The 20,125-nt window shown below is 39.3% G+C and overlaps 1 protein-coding gene across 2 annotated transcripts in view; it reads left to right on the top strand.

Annotated features, from left to right (window-relative positions):
* XRCC4 (X-ray repair cross complementing 4) overlaps positions 1 to 20,125 on the top strand; it is a 315,755-nt gene that overhangs the window by 221,775 nt on the left and 73,855 nt on the right. The window lies entirely within an intron of this gene.

A 20,125-nucleotide genomic window follows, 5' to 3' on the forward strand; every position in this document is an offset into this window, starting at 1 on the left:
AATCTGAACTTATATAGCCCCTGTGACCTCATTCACCTGGCCCAGTGGAGGCCAGCTCTGGTTGGCTGTCAGCCAATGAACTTGAAATACATCACTAGTTGCCAGGCAGACTCCAGCCCACCAGGTAGATGCCCCTCACCCATGTAGCCGATACCAGTCACGTAGGCAGAGGGAGCAGGTTTCCCCCCTCCCTCAGGAATGTAGCCAGCTCAGGTTACCTAAAGAGACAGGGTAAGAGTGTGCTTCCTCTGCTAGGCCCATCCTAATCAAATGGTCACAGCACAGAGATTTTGGGGAGAAACCAAGGTGGCTTTCTGCCATACATGCACCTCCTGAGTCGGGAAGAGCTCCTCAACACAGGTCAGGAAGGACTGCAACCATTCCAACTTGGCTGAATGTTCCTCCCAGGAGATGTCTGGATAATTAAAATCACCCATGATGACCATGTCATGTGCACATGCAGCTTCAGTCAGTTCTCAGGTGAACTCCAGATCAAGTTCTTCCCCCTGGTCTGGTGGTTTGTAGTATAAACCTATGATTAGGTCTCTCTTGCTGCACACCCTCCACAACTTTACCCAAAGTGTTTCAAGCTGTCCATTTTTGGAGCCGATGTTGGCCTCCAAGGAGGTATACTGCTCTTTCACATAGAGAGTAATGCCTCCACCTTTCTTCCTCACCCAGTCCCTTCTATGCAAGGTGTAGTTACACTCCAGTCATGTGGGAAGTCCCACCAGGTCTCTGTAATCCTTACTACATCATAATGCATACTGGAGAGTAGGAGGGCTAGCTCCTCCTGCTTGTTCCCCATGCTCCTGATGTTCATATATAGGCACCCAAGTGTTCTTCCTGAGGCCCTTGTCTTCCTGTCCTGCTGGTGAAGAACTATTCCCTCAGCTCCCACAAGAGTGGCTATCCCAGTATTCCTATCTACTGGGTTTACTTGTATGTTGGTCCCTGGATGTGTTTGAGCCTGTGTATCCCCATCCCCTAGCAATATTAGTTTCAAGGCCTGTCCAAAAGATCAGCCATCCTGACTACAAACAGTGACTTACCTTGCCTTGTGAGCTGGATATCATCCCATCCCAGGAGTCCTCTTTCTTTGAAGTGCGCACTGTGGTCAAGGAATCCAAAGCCTTCTCAGTGGCATGAGCATCAGAGTTGCCGGTTCACTTCCTCTATGCATGCTTCCCTTCTGGGACCATGGTCTACAACAGGGAGCACAGAAGAAATGACTACCTGGATCCCAACCTCTTGAGCCCAGCCTCCAGAACCCTATAGTTACTCATGGCCCCATCTGGATTACTCCTGGTTGTGTCATTAGTTCCCACATGGATGAGGAGTATGAGGTAGTAGTCGGAGGACCAGACAAGCCTTGGGATCTCAGATGGAAGCCCCTGGGAAGCACCAGACCTCATGGGCTAGGGGGTTTAGACAGTAGATGGGTCCCTCTGTAGGAGGGAGTCCACCACCACTACCACCTTGCACCTTCTCTTGGCAGTGGCAGCAAGCTGCTTATCTTCCTCCTCTCCTGCTGTCACCATTGGAGCCTCCATATGTGTGAGGAGGGGAGCATACCTGTTGTGCAAGGCCAAGAGACGAGCAGCCCTGGCCCTGTGTTCCCTGGAGCGTGAGGTGACTGTCTTCCAGGTTGCTCTGGGTGGATCTTCTTGGTTAGCCATCATGTTGGCTGCCATCTCCATCTCTTCTTCCTTCTTCTGGGAAACAGTCTGGCAGTAGCCATCAATGCAGTCTTCGTAGGCCCTGATGGTGCACAGCTGATGTATCTCCTCTTCGAGCTCCCGTACCCAGCCCTCCTAAGACTCCACCAGGGAGCACATCCCACAAGGGGGTGGTGTCCTGGTGCTCAGTTGCCAGCAGACATGCCAGGCAGCCCCCCCCAGTCTGGGGCCTTGGGCTCTGTCTGGGTGAAGGTCTCAATGATGGTGGGATGCCTGTGGGTACAACGAGTCACCACCATGGCCAAGAGCAATTGTGTGGTAATAAGCTATGTTATTTGATATCATCAAATTTGTTCCACCTCCCTCCACCAGGCTCAGCGCCCAGCGACTTCCAGCTCTGGGAAACTGAGCCTGATGCGGGGAAGCGGAATGTAGTGCAAAGGCTGCACTCTGCCTCCCTTTGCTGGGCTCAGCTTCCAGCGTGGGTCTCAGGCGGCGGTGGCAGTGGCAGCCTCCTGCCCACACCCCCAGAAGGGCTCTGCTGGACTCCTCGAGGGATGTGGGCCCCCTATCTGCCTGTAATCACAGGAGGCTGCTCCACTTCCAGTTTTATGCTTCCCCATTAGAGCCTATGGGAGAAATGAAACAGTGTTGAAACAACAAAACCGTTTCAACAAAACAAAATGGAACAGTTCTTTTGAAACAAAACACTGTTCTGTTGCAACACAGACGTCAAAGTGAAACAGAGCTGTTTTGCACAGCCCTAATAGACTGCACTTTTAAAAGAGCCACCCATATACCACGTGAAGAATTACTGCAGTACAGAAAGAAAATCCCCATGAATTGCACACCATTAATAATGACATACCATCCCTCCCTAGAATCTATATGAAAAATCCTCAAACAATTTTAACCCATACTAGCAAAAGACTCAATTCTTAAAGAGATCTTCCCAGAACCACCAAACCATGTCAACCTCATCGCCAGAAGCTAAGTTCCTGTAGCCCAAAACACATTGACTGAGTCCAAACTATGTCATGACAAGAAATGTAAAACCTGCCAAAATATCTCCACCACCCCCACAATAACTACACCACACAACAGAATCATCAACATTCTTGGATCTTATACCTGCATTTCTAGGAATGTACTATATCTCATCCAGTGCCCTAAATACCCTGATGGAAAATATGTAGGAGAAACCAAATAACAACTGTGTACCAGAATGAATGCACACCAAAAATCTATCAATGACAAGAATATCCAATTACCTGTCAGGGCACATTTCTCACACGACAACCACTTTGTCTCCAGTCTCTCAGTTTTAATCTTCAAAGGGAATTTACAAAACAACTTTAGCAGATAAGCCTACAAATGTCACTTCATCAACCTACTGAATACAAAAAACCATGAACTATATATACATATTGGATTTATGGCACATTATAACCTGCCTAATATCTGATACCCCATGTAATCTCTCTGCTATTTACATCTTATCACCAGGTCTACATTCCCCATACCCCACTGCAGCTCCTACCTGTTGTTTCTCACCCATTGTCTGCCACAATTTGCACTTTCACTGGCTGGCATTCTTGCATACTGGCCCCTGGCTTCTGTTCTATCACTTCCAGGAAGAGCACAAAACAACTGCAGATGTTTCCTCTGCCTGAAGAAGGGTGTTTATGCCCAAAAGCTTGCAAAGAAGAATTTTTCCAACTATTTAGTTGGACTAATAAAAGATATCAGATTTACCCAATGAACGTTTTCTGCCTAAGAAAATTTGGACATTCTGGAAGCATGGACTAAATCTTCAAGTGATGTAAGGAAATGTAGTTCTATAGCTTACGCAGATTTACGAAGAAATTATACCTACAACATGAATTAGTTAATCTGACATTGTAATAAAATAAGTTAAATGTGGGGGTGTCATGAATATAAATTCATGGAAATTAAAAATGAAATCCTGTGAATTCTATCAAGTGTTATCATTTGGATTCTGAGACTGGTAACATAGTAACAACCTAGTTCTCTAGGATGAAAATATGCCATTAGATGTGAACAGGGAGAAATGAGAATGAAAGTTCTGAACATAAAGTAAATGTTTCAGCATATACAAAAGGAATATTTTCATTTTCACACACATGTAGTATGTATCTATAGCTGTAAAACGCATGTCTGTAAAATGTGTTGCAGACATTATGGCTAGGAACAGACATTCAAAAAGCCTCAGCCTGAATTGATTCAGTCTTTGCAGGTTAGTCTAAATTGGCTAGGCTGAATCGGTTTGTAACTTCACAGACATCCCAGACATGTAGGCACATGCCTGCAGTGGCTCAGGCTAGAAGTGGGGGGGGGGGGGCGCTAGAGCAGCCTTCCCATCCCTTCCATAGCACTGAGCTGAGGGGGGATAGGGGGGAGTGGGGGCTGTGGCCAGACCCCAGCAGGATGCTCTGATTAGCCCAGCAGGGAATTGGTAACAGTTTTTTTTTATCAACCCATTAAGAAAACAGCAGGGATATTACCAGCTACCTGTTGATTCAGCCAGGAACCCTAGCCAGCACGTAGTCTGCTAGCTAATACACAGACACCTCCCCAGCAAAGAAGAGGAGAAGTGGTGGAAGCTGCAGCCAGGGAGCAGAGGGGAGGGTCCAGCCCTGCCAGAGAGCCCTGCCCAACCCAGAGAGCATGCCGAGATGCTGGGAGTGTCTGGTTTATCTTAAACCAGTGAGAGGTCTCGGACAGACATTACATAAACCAGTTTGAACCAAATCAGTTAAGTTTGATACTACATTCAACCAGGTTTATCTCAAACTGGTTTTGGCTATTTTCAAACTGGTTTATGTGCACTGAATATCTGTTCTGTTACAGGTTTAAACCAGTTTTTGATCACTGAAACCAGTTTGTGTGTAATGTCTGTTGCTAACCTTTAAAAATACAGGAAAATAGGGTTGGCTATGTAACAGATTTCATTGGATTGAAATTTATGGTACATGATTCATATAAACATTCACTACAAGGGTGTGCTGAGGTAGCACTTTAGAAGCAAAACAATATGAAGAGGCTGATTAATTAGTCGATGAAGTGTTAGGATTTAGAATGACTATCCTCTGTAAACCTGATGCAGACTACTTTCTAATCTCAAATGGGCAGTGCCTGAGCAGTATTTTCTGATAGATGAAAGTATGTTATGCACATAAGTCATCAAACTGCAACTCAAAATTTGCGCATTTTTTAAAATCAAGCAAAGGATAGTTATTATAGCTTATTATGCGTTTATTAATGAAAATAAAATAGTGATGTGGTTCTGAGTAAACTATGATGGCTGTTATAGGTCTATGACAGTAAATTCATAACTGATGATTTTATAAAGTGCATACATAGCAGGGGGAGAGTTTATGAGCCAGGAATATTTAAAACAAGTTAACATGCAAATATTGCTTCTGATCATTTACATTTTCTATCTGGAGGAGAAAATTAACAAGAGAAATCAAACTCCATATTTGGAAATTATGCTTATTAATGTACACAGCAAAGTATCCTGTGGGATTACCATGTGAATGCTGCCAGCTATTTATGTAGAATATCCAGGGAGGCTTAAATGGAATCTCAGAAGCTTTTGAGCATGGGTCCTGTAATCTGTATATTTACGAACTATTTTGTTCCCAAAAATAATATAGTGTACAGTAGTGGGAAATAGTATATTGGACTGGTAACATCATAGAACCTATTTTATTAATCTCTTAATAGTTAAACCTGGTATTAACAAACACAGTAGAGACCACATAATGCTAGAGACTTTACGACCAACATTAAAGAGTGTCTGAAAAGAAATTGTCGTGTAAAATGGAGCATATTTATTCCTGTAACAGGGAGCCAAAGGACCATGTTATTTAAAGGGAAAAGGATAGCACGCTAGCCTTGCTGTGTGGGCAGGCAGTTAAGATAAAGGTACTGCACCATGAGTCGGATGAGTGGTGCAGATTTCCAGCCAGCCAGCGGATAAAGGCTGGAAGCAGTTAAGATAAGTTGCAAGAGGGAGAGGTGGACTGCCTGGAGAAACCTCTGTGTTTCATTAGGGAGTCATCTGATCAAAAAGGGCAGGGTTCTAGGGCATATAAACCCAGCACCTGGAGGAAGGCAGGCAATCTGGCCAGGTGCATTGCAAGGAACAGCTCCCAGAAGAGTGGGCCTGCAGGAGATGTCCTGGCAGGCACCAAACCACCCTGAGAGCTGAGAGCTCCAAGGGAAGCGGGGCTGGGAAGATGTCTTTTACCTCGTGTGGGGAAGGTTCTTGTCAGAAAGCAGTTGCTTGTACTTTTGTTTCCATTAAATTTACAACTGGAGGATCAAGTATGGCTATTAGGTGTGGTTAGGAGGTCACACAAGGGTACAAGAGGAGCACACTAAAATTGGACCCTGCCAGGGGCAGGTAGGGACTTGAGACAGAGAGGGAGAGACAAGCAGAAGCTAAAAGGAGAAGGTGGTCTAAAGTTTAATAGAAAGAGTAGGTACAGGCAGTCACACGCCAAAGGAGGCTAGGGCCTTGAGCCCCAAGGGGGTGACATGGGCCAGACAGTGACTGATGATAAGGCTGGGACTGAGGAACCAAGCCAGTGCAAGTGGGCCTATGGGTCCACAGCTAGGGTAACCAGTGAGCCAAGGACAAGAGGGTCAAAGCCTGTACAAGTCAGTGTGAGAAAATCTGAAGTGACATCTGTGAGACATGGGCATAGCTGTAGGGGTGGTTGGAGTCCACAAACACAGTCGATAAGGTATCTGGTTTCCTAGGACACCAATGGGGCCAGAGGGGGTGCAACTGATTGCCCAAGTGGTAAGTTTGCAGTAAGCTGAACCCACTTTGGGACCTTGGAGCAGCCTCCCACACCCTTTGAGCAACTTCAAGGCAAGGCAGGAAAAATGACAGGGAAGGGCACACCTAGGCGTCAGAGTGAACAGGAGCTCTGTGTCCATCAGAAGGCATTACAACAGCCCAAGGACGTGGGTCCTGTCACAGTTCCCACCATTTGTGTTTCACAAATGTCATGTTGCAACCCAGCTTTACTCTGGCAAATATGTTTTCAGTTGAAGAAATGAGAAAACAAATCTTGTTTTCTTTTTGTTTTCTTTCTTTTTTGTCTGATTCTGGAATCCTCACTCAGACTACTCCATAAATAGGATTTTTCAGGACGAGACTCAAGTCTTCAGAAATATTTCTTACAAGTTATGCAAAAGGGAAAGACATGCAAATTTACAGGATCACAGTAAGAATACTGTGGTTGGCTCCAATTAGCAATGATGAAATCCTGGCCCCAGTGAAGGCAGTGTGCTCTCTGCTGGGATTTAACCACTACAAGGGTTAAATCCTTCTCACCTTGAATAAACATATATATGTATTCTCTAGGAGATCAGGGTGCCTTGTATACATTTGTTGTTTAGTCCTCACTAACATCTGCATTAAGTGGATTAAGAATTATTATTCCCATTCTGCTGGTGGATGAATTGAAGCATAAAGAGTCTGATTTACTCTGTCACAGAGTAAGTCAGAGAATGAAAAGGGGGGTCAGTCTTGACTAAGTATTAACTGGGTTTTTGGAAGCACCACAAACTGGAATGTGAGATTTTTGTATCACTGGACAGAAAGTCAAAGAGAGAAAGTCACTTTATCTTTGAATTTTCAAGGAATGTTCCTGTGGTCCTAATGTGCAAACAGGGGGTTTGTTCAGTGTGACTACTTGCCTGCTTACAGTTACTCAAGCATGTAATTGTAATATCAGACACACAGTCTGTTGCATGTTAATTATAAATGTGCCCTTTCTTTTCACACTCTCTTTTCTTTGTGCACCTTTCAAAGGAATTTTAAACTCTAGATGGGCACATACCATTTTGAGTTCCATGCTTCTGTGTAAAAAGTTGCTTAGTTTTATATTACAATGGTGTGAGTAGCTAGACAACCTTTCTTTTGATAACCTCCTACCCCTTTTAAAAGCATGGAGAGTCTGTAGTGTGTCAAGAATCCTCTTGGGATCATCTCTATGCATTTATTTAATTTATTGCTTGTGGTCCACATTTTTTAAGTTGTAACATAAGGTTTATTTAAAGTGTGGTTTTGCTACCACCAATGATTCAGGTAGCAAAAACATAGGTTTATCTTGGAATTCAGCTTTCTCAGAGGGTTACACAGACGTCAGTATTACTGTCTCACACATGAAGTAATACTTTCCAGTAAAGGTTTAACTGAGTGAAATTAGATGCCATTAACAATGATATCACAACCTTTCATGACCCTGTGGGAGTATAACATTTATACCACAGTCACCCATTTTTTAAGATCTTATTTTCTTTTGAAAGTCCATATTAACATGTCATTTTTCTAGAGTTAAAATATATTTATTTAATATAATTAGAAAAAAAATTGTAGAGCTATACATAGTGTGACACAGTGCTACAGTTCCTGGTACCTCATGCAAGCATCACTGTATTGTCTGCAAAAGAGAATAATGCAATGAATCTCATTAAATTAAACCTGTTAGGGTACTTAGAAAAGCTTTTGAAAATTAACTCATTTGGGTTTGAATATTTGGGAAATCAGTAGAGATGGACAAAAAAAGTTCCTATAACATAAAAGCAAACTCAGATGTGTGTACAAAAGTTGAACTGAGCTTTCTGAACCTTCGGGGTTTTCACTGTATCCAATAGTCCCTTAATAAAAATATTCCTGTTTAATTTTTACCAAAGGATGAATTGGGGAAAGGAGCGGGAAACAAAAATTGTTGCCAGCAACAATGTACCTCCAGTGAACATTATTTTGAAAGCCAACTTCTTCAAGTTCATGGTATCGCTGTATAAATGTTAAAAGTTATATCATGCTCTTTCATGACCCAGTGTAAATTAGATTAAATGTCACTTATCTCCAAAACTATATCCTGTACATATATTTCCAATTTTATGCAATGTAGTAAAGGACAGATGTACTCAGCTGCATGTGTTACATGACTTGTGGATGTATTGAGAAGATTAAGAGGCTATAATATGGAATGTTATAGATACACAATGATGTAACTCAGTCCCACAGTTACAGAAAATCTAAGGTGAACCTGCACCTAGCTGAAATGTCAGGCAAAAATAGAGCTGTGGCCTGCAGGGGCAGGCCTTTAGAATAGCTCTAAGGACTTCTCTGCTTGTAGGTTTCCATCCAGCAACATTCTCTTACCATATGTTTGATAGACTACATAAATAGTGATGAAATCTTTAATGTTATAACTGAATCTATTCTATACTGTGCATTATATGTAGGATAATTTATAAAACAGATACAAAATAAGAGCCTAGATCTCCTGTCTCGCTTAAGATATTTAGGGCAATGTAAAGAGGGTATATATTACAATGAGTGCAGAATGTCAGCCTCTTATCCCCATTTTGCATAGTGGTAAACTCCTACACTTATTTGACAGTTACTTATATCTAAATAAATAAATATTGTAAATATGATTGCAAAGGTAAATACTTTGCTTGGTACAATAAATACCACTTTTGTGCCTCTGCACAGTATTACCAGAGCTGACCCAGTAGCCAAGTCAAACAGAAGCACTTTCAATGATCTATAAATGGACTGGTTTTTCTTTTATCCTATAACTTGAAATACATTTTAAAGGTCCATCTCACCCACATGGAGACAATATCTTGATGGGGTCCCTGCTGAACTCTTATCTCCAGCTCCATAGCCCTCTAAGTATTTTTTTCCATTGAGTAGTAGATGATTAGAGATAATCCTAGGATCCATCTGTGAAGACATGTTACATGTATAGGAACTCCTGTATAAAGCATAATGATATTCCATGACTGTAGTGCCATGTCTCCTTGTCTGTCCTTCCACACCAAGAGATATATAATAGGGGAAGTTCTGGAGCTGAAGGTTTAGAGCAAAACCCCTCTGTGATATTTTATTTGCTGCATACCATGCCTGATTTTGCATATGTAAATGTGATTTCCATGGAATGGTTTTGCCTAGCAAGTTACTACTCAATGAGTGCATCTACTTGAGACCTTGATTGCAGTTGCCTAATTAGCTCTGCAGTAAAGTCTCAGTGTCTACATGTGCAGCCTTATTAGGCCACAGTAAACTAATTAACTTCACTATAGATTAGTACTTGTAAACAAAATTACTATCCAACGGTGGTTATTTAGTGCACAGCAGTGCATTTGTAGATGCTGACGGGCCTGACTGGGGCACAAGGGTGCTTTAGTGTGGGGGCTGCTTGCTGGCTAGCCCCGCACTGGACCACTCTCATGTCCCTGCAATGTATTGATTTGGGTCAGAGCACCCCAGGCTGACAGACTGACCCCCTGCCAGACGGGGCTGCTCCAACTTGGCTCAATGTGCTACAGTCCTGGATGCACATGTGAAAGAGGTACTTTAGAGCAATATAAACTCTGTCATGTTATGCACTGGAGTTTATTGTGTCACATTAATTTCACATGTAGATGTACCCAATAAGATGCAAGGTTTCCAACCCCAGAGCATTTTTTTTACTGACAAACTGTAAACTTTTTACTGGCAAGTAAATATTTTTAATGACATAGGTTTTACATAATGTAAATTATACCTTCTGCCAGGCTCGGAATGGCAGTAACAAAAGCCAGGTTCAAATTTAGGGATGTAACACCAACTTTCTAAGTATGGTTCAAGCCTCCACCCAGAAATGCAGGAAAATAAATTTTAACTGGATGTTCTAAACTGAACAAACTTCCCCATTTGGAAACAGAGTTCAACTAAAACAGAGTTTATTACAGGAGAAAAAGGGATAAACACACAACCATATGGAAAATCTTAACACTGGGAAAACCTTAACTGAAACGCATTTAAAAGGCTCAGTCACTAACAAACCAGTGAAGCAATCACCTAGCCCAGTCCATTGGGAAGGGAGACTTACCCATCTGGAGTCTCTAGCACCTACACCACCCAACAAGGTTCCCCAAACAGTAAGACCTGGGCCCATAAACAGTAAAGCAGGCATGAGTAGCCTCCAAACTTCTGAACTTTTCATCATGATGCCTCCACCACAGGATTCTCCTATTCACCCTCACACCCTGATACCACTGACTGCATCCTGCAGCATGCTGCCCCCCCTAACCCTGCCAGCCTATCCCACCTTACTCCTACCAGCCCCACTGTCCACCCCTCATCCATGGCGTGAACTCCCAATTATTGCCTCTTCCTAATCCCAGCCCCATAGCTCCATCTTGACTGCATTAACTTGTTCCCATTCCTTCTTGTGTCTCAGACTGCCTGGGGCTGCATGTAGATGTACCCAATAAGAGGCAGGGTTTCCAACCTTTAAGGCAAGCTGCTGTTATAGGTAGGTAATGGTTGGGATGCAATGGCTGTGTGTAGGTGGGGGAAGGGAGCTATAGAGACTCCCATGGGCCACAAAGTCCTGCTGGAGGTCTACCCACATGGTGCTGAGTTGCACTCCTGCTCAGACACAGTGCAGTGCTGCTCTGCTCCACTGTCCATCGACAGTTGCATCCAGCTTTATTCCATACTGGATCTTCAATCAGTCTTATGTTTCTCTATGAACATCTCATTTTTTTATGCACTTTATGAACAAGGTTTTTAGAATTTTTTTATAGACTGTCCATAAATTTACAGACAGATGCCAACCCAGGCAAGAGCAAGATGGGGCTCAAGTTTGTGAGTTGGGAAATGTTTTCTAACATGAAATGGCTGTGACAGATCTGGTGAAATTTATGTCCTGCAAAGTTAATTTATAAGGGATTTCAATTCAATTGGTGGCTGTAGTAGACTAAGGAGTAGCCCCTGAAAGTAGAAATTATGTTTCCCTGTGCCACATTTTGGGCATCTTTATTCACGTTTCATTGCTTTTGTAAGGAAGATTTTTACACTGGAATGAAATTTGTCTGTCCTAAATCTGTATTTATGATCTTGTTAATTTTGTACTGCAGTGGTTTAAATTGTAGCATTGTAAATGAGTTATTTTAATATGGAAGGCAAAAGGGCTGCTCCTCAGTGGAAAATTTAAATATGAAAAAGGAGAGACTTGAGCAGTTGAACTAACCCCATGATACTGGCTCTTTGGTTAATGTCTGATGAAGGCCAAACTGCAATATTTTCAGTTTTTTATGGGAAAGGATGCAGAACAAAAAAATTGACATTGAAAATAACAAAGAAAGTGATTTTGAAATCCCTTCTCATGCATCCTTACCGCTCCTATATGACAGGAAATGTGCTGTTATTATGACCATGCCTATGAATGCTCTTGACAATGGGTGTCAATTAAACTTACATTTTCTAAAACAGCTACTCAAGAAGAATTCTTTTCATAACTCTGCTAATAGAAAGAAACAGGCAATGTAGGTGCTTATGATTTTCATTATGTGCTTTGGCAGGAGATTAAAACTAGGTTGACATAAAGCCTATACAACTGTGCTTCACTGACTGAGCTCTGATACTGAAGATAGACAACATACAAAAATTTGACACTGAAGCTTTGATATAGTAATGAGATGGAACTGCTTCAGATATCTGTTTTGATTGATCAGTCTAGGCATATTATTAAATTCAGTAAAAAAGCCATGCATTGGTGGATACCTGTACCATTATTGTCTGTAATGTAAAGCAATCATATTTTGAACCTAACATAAAAATGATCTTTGATTTACGCTCCAGTGAGACATAATGATAAAATCATACATAAGCAGTAAAGTGTAGCATGGAAAAAAATACTTAGAGGGCTGTGGAGCTGGAGATAAGAGTTCAGCAGGGACCCCATCAAAGATATTGTCTCCATGTGGGTGAGATGGACCTTTAAAATGTATTTCAAGTTATAGGATAAAAGAAAAACCAGTCCATTTATAGATCATTGAAAGTGCTTCTGTTTGACTTGGCTACTGGGTCAGCTCTGGTAATACTGTGTAGAGGCACAAAAGTGGTATTTATTGTAAAGGTAAAGTATTTACCTTTGCAATCATATTTATAGTATTTATTTATTTAGATATAAGTAACTGTCAAATAAGTATAGGAGTTTACCACTATGCAAAGTGGGGATAAGAGGATGACGTTCTGCTCTCATTGTAATATATACCCTCTTTACATTGGTCTAACTATCTTAAGCGAGACAGGAGATCTAGGCTCTTATTTTGTATCTGTCTTATAGATTCTCCTACATGTAATGCACAGTATAGAATAGATTCAGTTATAACATTAAAGATTTCATCACTATTTATATGAAAGATTTTCCAGGCACATTTGCTAAATATGATATGATAGAGAAACAGTGAAGTCTGATCAAGTTGTACTTATTTTTAAATGAATGAAGTATATCTAACACTACTACATTTTGCTTTTCCCTGCAAATTTCATTCCCTATTACAGTTCAGTCTGGAGCTATTATGATTACACTAAATAAATCTCTCAAAGGCAGCTAGCAGTTTGTAGATAAAAAATATATCAGCTGATCAATCTGATGTTACTATTTGTTGTAGTTTATTATTTGCATGAAGGTGAATAATGTAGTTGAGACTATAGGCTACTGATGTCTGGATAGTTCCCATTCCAGTGAGCTGAGAATCCTAGATACAAGCATGAAAAGACCAGGTGTGCTGGCTGATAGAGTGGAAGAATTTTACATTCGATTTTTTTAACAAAACCCTTCCATCTTCTTATATGAAAGCTTTTAAAAAATTGTTCTTTTTTTCTTTTTAAAGATGGATGGCAACATTCTAAAAAAAAATCTGCATATATGAGGAAGAGAGGGTAGGTAGCTGATAATAGGAAGGCAGTGTGAAGCAATGGATTGCACATTTATCTTTGCATTAGTATTATACACACACACAAACACACTCAAAAGTGCAATAAATTAGACTTTTTAAGTTTCATATCATTTTGTTTTCAATAACACTCAGACAATCCCCAAATCTTGTTCATATAGATAAATATTCATAAACTTTTGCAGTGTGACTAATCCATACAATATGAACAAATGCACTTTTATGGTCCTTTGGGAAGACATCTGTTTTTGTCAATGGTGTCAAAATTCTGGATGACAGTAATAAGTATCTTCCCTGCAATATTTGAGTAGCAGTTGAGTTATATGCATTCCATTTTTGTGTATTTTTAAATAAAAAAATTAAAATATGACAAAAACCTAGAGAAAATACACCTTATGTCAAGTCTCAGAATAATTTTAACCTCCTTCTCAATTGCCCTGAAGGCAAAAAAAGAGTTTATTAAATCTTGCAATAGAACAGAATTAAATTTACACAGCTTTTGTTTACATGGAATATTGCTAGAGGAATCTCTTGATTATTTAATAACCTTTAAGTAAATTCCTCTTTATTTTTTTCAACAATCAAACCCATTCACAAAAATATTCTTGTGTATATGCATACATGCACATGTCCACACTAATCAAAAAATAAATAGTAACTGGAATTAACTACATATATTAGTTTTTTTAGGTTTTTACAAATGCAAAGTTGATCTGGTGTAATCATTGCAAATGAAAATTATAATCCAAAACAGAAGCTAAGAGAAAATTAAAGGAAAAATATTCAATGTAAATTCTCTAAGAATGAATGAAAAGGAGTCATAGGTATAACATAAAAATTAAAGGTGGTGTGTGAATAGGGCTCCTATTCAAAATAATCAAAATAAATGCAGAAGAACTTACTACTATAATTAGTTCAAATCCATGAGTGTTTTTTCATTGACATATATGGACCAGAATATCAGCCCAATTTTTTAGAGCTATAATAATAAATGATACTTAGGAAATGCACCAAACATACATGTAAGTAACATATCATTACTCCTATTTCTAATAACTGATATAATACTGAAACAATAGAAATAGCTGGGTCTTCTAATCAAATGGTGAATGAATTAACTTTTTAAAGATAATTGTTCAAGAAAAAGTATAGATATGTTGCCTTCAAGCTTTATATGTCATTTATACAGCTATAAAAAAAATCTGCATGAGAATAAAGGATCTTTTGTTGAATAAAAAGAAACTGACATTTCCAGGTTTGAGTTACTGTAGAAATGAGAGAGAAAAAAAGATCCTAGGAAAACAATTTGTTGTAGTAGTACAGAAACTTCTGATAGGTCTAAAGAAAAGACAGAAGCCATTGGCATAATTTTTTGAATGCTTGATCCAAATAAAGGGGCCTTACCAAAGGTAAGGATACAGAAAAATATGTTTTCCATTGGAGTATTCTATTATAATCATTTTCAAAAATATTTTTTACACAAGTAAGAAAATTGTTAACAAACTCCAGTTCCTCTTAAAAGCACTCTGGGTACATGTATAGCAAATCTTTAGCGTGTTCAGGGAAGAATGGTCCCAATCACCCCTAGTTACCTACTCTTGCTTCCACATGGCACACCTGAAAATGCAGCACTGAATTGAATCGTGGGGCATTTCCCACAGCCACTTTCAAATACAGAGGTCTCAGTAGCAGCTGCTATAACACTCCCAGAGCAGTTTCACAGCTGCATTTCCATGTGCAACTCCCTCCCCAGATGTGCTGAAAATGTATAGACATAACCAGACTAGCTTTCAGTATAAATCTGTAAAATCAGTGGTGTCGCATCAGTGAAAGAATGGATGTGGTGGTGAATAACTCTATTAGTCCTTAGTAGAGTTGGTAATAACCACTTGCACAATTCCTATTTTTGCCTTACTAGACCCACTCCTGCAGAATTATTCAAATTACAAATGTTTTGTTGTTCTTTGTTAAAGTCTTCTTAAAGAGTCTCTCTTCTTTTAACAAAAACTCTTCCCAAGATTTTAAACACAACTACACAACTAATTCCTGAGATGCCCCATTAAAAATGGATTTCAACTCACTCTTGTGCCATCTTCTATTTGATAAAGAGTTAAAAAGGCAAAATAATTGTTGTAGGCTGCTTTTCCCCCAGTCACTATACTATTGTCAAATCAGACCTTCAAAAGGTATCAACCAAGGTTCCCACTTTATTCTTCTTTATTGTTCATATTCATCTTGCATCACAGCTTGATCTTTAAAGGGGAAAAAATCAGAGCACACCCAGCTGTATTAACCAAATCCTACGTGACAACATCCAGTTGGCAAAAATCACACAAAGTTCAAGTCTGCATTGATAAAATAAAAATAGGAATTAAAAATCAGTGGAGCCTGAAATAAAAATAATATAGTACTAGGAAAGCCTTCTCCCCCCTGCCCACTTTGAAATCCTTTAATACAGACAATCTTCCTCTCCTACTCTCAGCACTTGAAGCCTTAAAGAAACCAAAGAAAAGGCAGCAACTTTTATCAACACATTTTCAGTTCCATCCCACAACTACAATATGCAGAGTTCCCAGAACAGTGCAGCTACTGCCATTATAGCACTGCTACAGCTTGCACTGTCGGATCCAGTTCAACAATTGTGGGAAATGTGTGCAAGGTTTCGTGCCTCACTGATTTTGGGGTCATTTCATTTAATGTATTTTGCTTTCAAAATAATACCAAATCAATCACCACATGCCAAGGCACAACAATAATCCTAGGTGCATATTTTGGCCATCATGGTGCATTCCAAAATATCATCAAAGGCAATGTTTACAGCCTTTCGAATCAAGCCCTATGGAAAGTTCAGATATACATTGTTCCGTTAATGGCAGCAAAAAGAGTGCATCTGAGGGGTTGAAAGTGCTAGCTGAAGCATAATGTTGCATCAGTTAAAGTCTGCTAAACTTGTAGATGATCAAAGATAAAATCCTGAATTTCCATAACTAAATGTGAGTTTAGGGTTCTATGTAACCTTTCTCGTGGTTGTGGGTTATGCCTCAGGTTGTCCAAATCTAAGACAGTTTCCTGATTCCTACTTAATCAGAAGAAAAAATATAAGGTGTGATAATCAAATGCCGTATCTAATATAATTAAATATAATGTCTAATTTTGATATGATTATGATGATTTTTGTGATTGTTTAAACATTTACATCAGTACAGAAGATAGAAGCTTAGGTAGGGCCCCCATATTAGAAATATTGCAATTATTATTACATCTTTAATAAGCTTGCATTTACCAGAGGGTTCAGACATTCCAAATGTAATTACATTCTTAATTTTTAACTAAGTTGCCCTTCTGAGTCATGCTTACAAGAGCTTCTCATTTTCTCAACTTTCAAATTGTTGGACTGTGGGGAATAAATTAGCCTTGTCTTTTAAATTCCATGTCAGATGGAAATAAGTTGACATTGTTATATATAATGATGTCACCTCTGTAGAGGTGACTTACCATCAGCTTATATCTTCTGATCTTATACTTCCAGTGTATGAGCCTAGAAAAGTATACCTTCTTAGTTAATGTCATCTTTATTGTTTGATCAAGCAGACCACAACCTTATAGATTAAGAGAGTGGAAAAAAGGAGCCCCTCTTTTAACTCCTTTGATTTGATAACATTCTCTCTCTCTCTGATTTGATGTACATTTATACATGTGGGGGAGAGAAAGGCAGACAGAAAGAACATTGGGGGAAAACATTCTAACTTTGCTTCTAACAGCAGTTCAACTAACATTGTTTCAAAAATATCATATTTTTGAACATGATATATGTATCAGAAATATCTAAAAACAAATGTAGGGTGCAAGATGAACTGATCACTAGCAATGCAAGGTCCATGTCTACAGATTATTCTTAGATTACATCACAATGTTAGTGGTTTGGATTTGCTTTTGAACAGTGTCTCTAAATCCTATCCAGCCTGCACAGTTCTTTGTTGAAAACCAGAGAAAAAATCTGTACAGAGAAACAGGAAATGACTAGGGAATTTAGAGATAATCAATAAGTTAAAGTTTTATTATAAAAATAAAATGTGACTGAGACTTTTAGCTAGTTTCTCATAATTTTCCTATCAATAATAGGGAACTTAAATTTATTGCTGTTGAATTTTATTTTTTCATTTTATATTACTTCCAGTGTAGAATATCTTTAGCGTTATTTCCCCAGTCTTCTTCATGTTTCTCCAAAGTGAATTCTACTACCAGGAGCCAGGGCGTCAGAAAAATGATTTCAAAATCATATGAGCCAAAAAGGGAATTCCTTTGGATAAGCAGCATGCATGAAAACTAAAAAATATGGCAATATTTCTGTAGTCATTCTACATATGAAACTTGTATGGGGGCACACATTAGAGATGCTTCAAAATTGTTCCTAGGTTGTGATTTTCTGGAAAAGTGAGTTTCATCTCATAGTACCAGTATATTATTAATCAGTGGCAAAGATCTCAAATACCAAACATCTACAAAAGAAGAAAAAAGAGATAACTCATAAAGTACATATCTTGTCAATGTGCTAAATAGAAATATGTCTTCCTAGATTAATTATGTATTACATATTGCAAAACTCTTCAGTGAGTGCTCTGTCCTATGCATTCACAAGTTACAAGTCTACAAACCTGACTGTAGTGGAGGACTATGTTCTAAGCAATGGCATCATGGACTTGCTACTGTAATGTGCCTATAAACTCGAGGAGCAACTGTACAAGGGTACGAGATCCTCTGGAGCCTCTGGACTCAGCAGTGAAGTACTATATCACTCCCATCACAGGCCATAACTTGATAGGCACAGTCTAGCCCCATGTAGTTATCTCACTAGGACACACTGTGCCTGTCCCTCTTGAGTTGTTCTGTGTTTTGATGACCATGGTCTTGAACCTAATTCAGAATAAAACAATTATGTTCTATGCGCTTCAAGAATGATTTATTAATTGCAGTTACTGCTAGAAATACTTCAGTAAGAATTGATCACAGTGGATGCCTGTAGATGTGTGGGGACACTGCTTCAATATGCTGCAATTATAGCACATTGGAGCAGACTCAGTTGAGTCTGCTGGAGTGTGCTAATTAGCATGCTCTAGCAGCCTCCACATCCTGTGTATTCAGTGTCCCTGTGCTTCAAAATGGTGGCGGGGTCGCTTTAACTAAAGTTCGTCAAATGAGCTTTAGTTAAAGCACCCCCTCCCCCCATTTTGAAGTGTGGGACATTGAATGCAAGAGACATTCTGAGCACTTAAATTAGAGTGGCCCTCAGAGCTGCTGTAATTAAAGTTCCCCCTCCCCCCCCCGCACTTCTGGCGCACATGTAAAGATGCCCATCAACGCCAGTAAGATCTGTAGCTTTATCCTTGAATAGAGTATGTTTGAAATGAACTCTAAATTGCAATAAAATACTTGGCAAAATGAAAAATCACTTGATTGAAAACTCTTATTAAAATAACTTTGAATTGTGAGAACAACTATAATACATCTCTAAACCAGAAAACACGTTTGGAATATTTGTTTACCTATAACCTCTGAAATGTCCATTATTTCACAGTACATACTCTGTAATAGATATTCTGGTGTTTTTTCTTAATAAAGGTTTCTTATCTTTTCATTCTCATACTCTAGCCTTCGAAGTACTCCCACTGCTATTCCCTGAAGCTAATACAAGAATTTAAAATTCAAATTGCTGACAGACATGAACTGCTGTTGAAACAAGGCATCTAAATGTTCTCAAACACCCTGATGGGTTATACATTTTCAGTGGGTTAGATCAATGAAATCTATCATGTGTTTTTTATTTATATTACCATTCCCGTCAATAGAGTCTTCTTTCACATAAATCTCTAAAGCCCAGCCTGACAATTGCTGTATTGTTTCAGGTATTTTATACACCTACCCTGAAAAATAAAAGACAATATATAAATATTGTATGTATGACATCTGGTCCCTGGAGTTATTAATCAACACAGAAGGTTGACTGTTTGCGACTTCAAGGTCCTTTTTCGCATTCAGAAAATATTGAAAGCAGAGTATGTGCTCTTTAAACATCTCAGAGATTCCAGACCAGTCTGATCATTCTGTATATTTTACCACAATGTAGAACATTTATGTGTTTAAAAGATGGAATGCTGGTTCTTAGGCTACAAAATGATTGTATAAGTAATGTGCTTATATTGTTGACTATAGGGTGAGATGAATTATGGAGTACTAGGGAGGCTTACATGTACTCCATCTACCTATGTAATGGTGAAAAGTTCATACAGGTAGCAAATTGAAAGAAAGACAGACCAGAGAGGGAGATAGAGTACTTGGGAAGAAGATGAGGCTGTAAGAAATTAATTTCATTGGCTTGAGAGAGAAAAATCCACAGCAAACAGATGGTTTCTGTAATGTGACTTAATGAAAAAACTAGGACCTCTATCATATTTGAAATAAATGCTTATATTTTCATGTGTAGAGCCAGCAAATTGACTTCCAGTCACATAGTGAAAATTGTTCGAACATGAGCCCTTATGTTACACTTGCAAAGAATGCTTGCATATACATCACACAACTGCAAACAGAGCTACCGTTGTGAGTGCAAATCCCACAGTGCTTGGTATGAACTTGTTGTATTAAAAAAAATAATACTC

Source organism: Crocodylus porosus, unplaced genomic scaffold (genome assembly GCF_001723895.1).
Source record: "Crocodylus porosus isolate Cpor-Errol unplaced genomic scaffold, CroPor_comp1, whole genome shotgun sequence".
Taxonomy (NCBI): Eukaryota; Metazoa; Chordata; order Crocodylia; family Crocodylidae; genus Crocodylus; species Crocodylus porosus.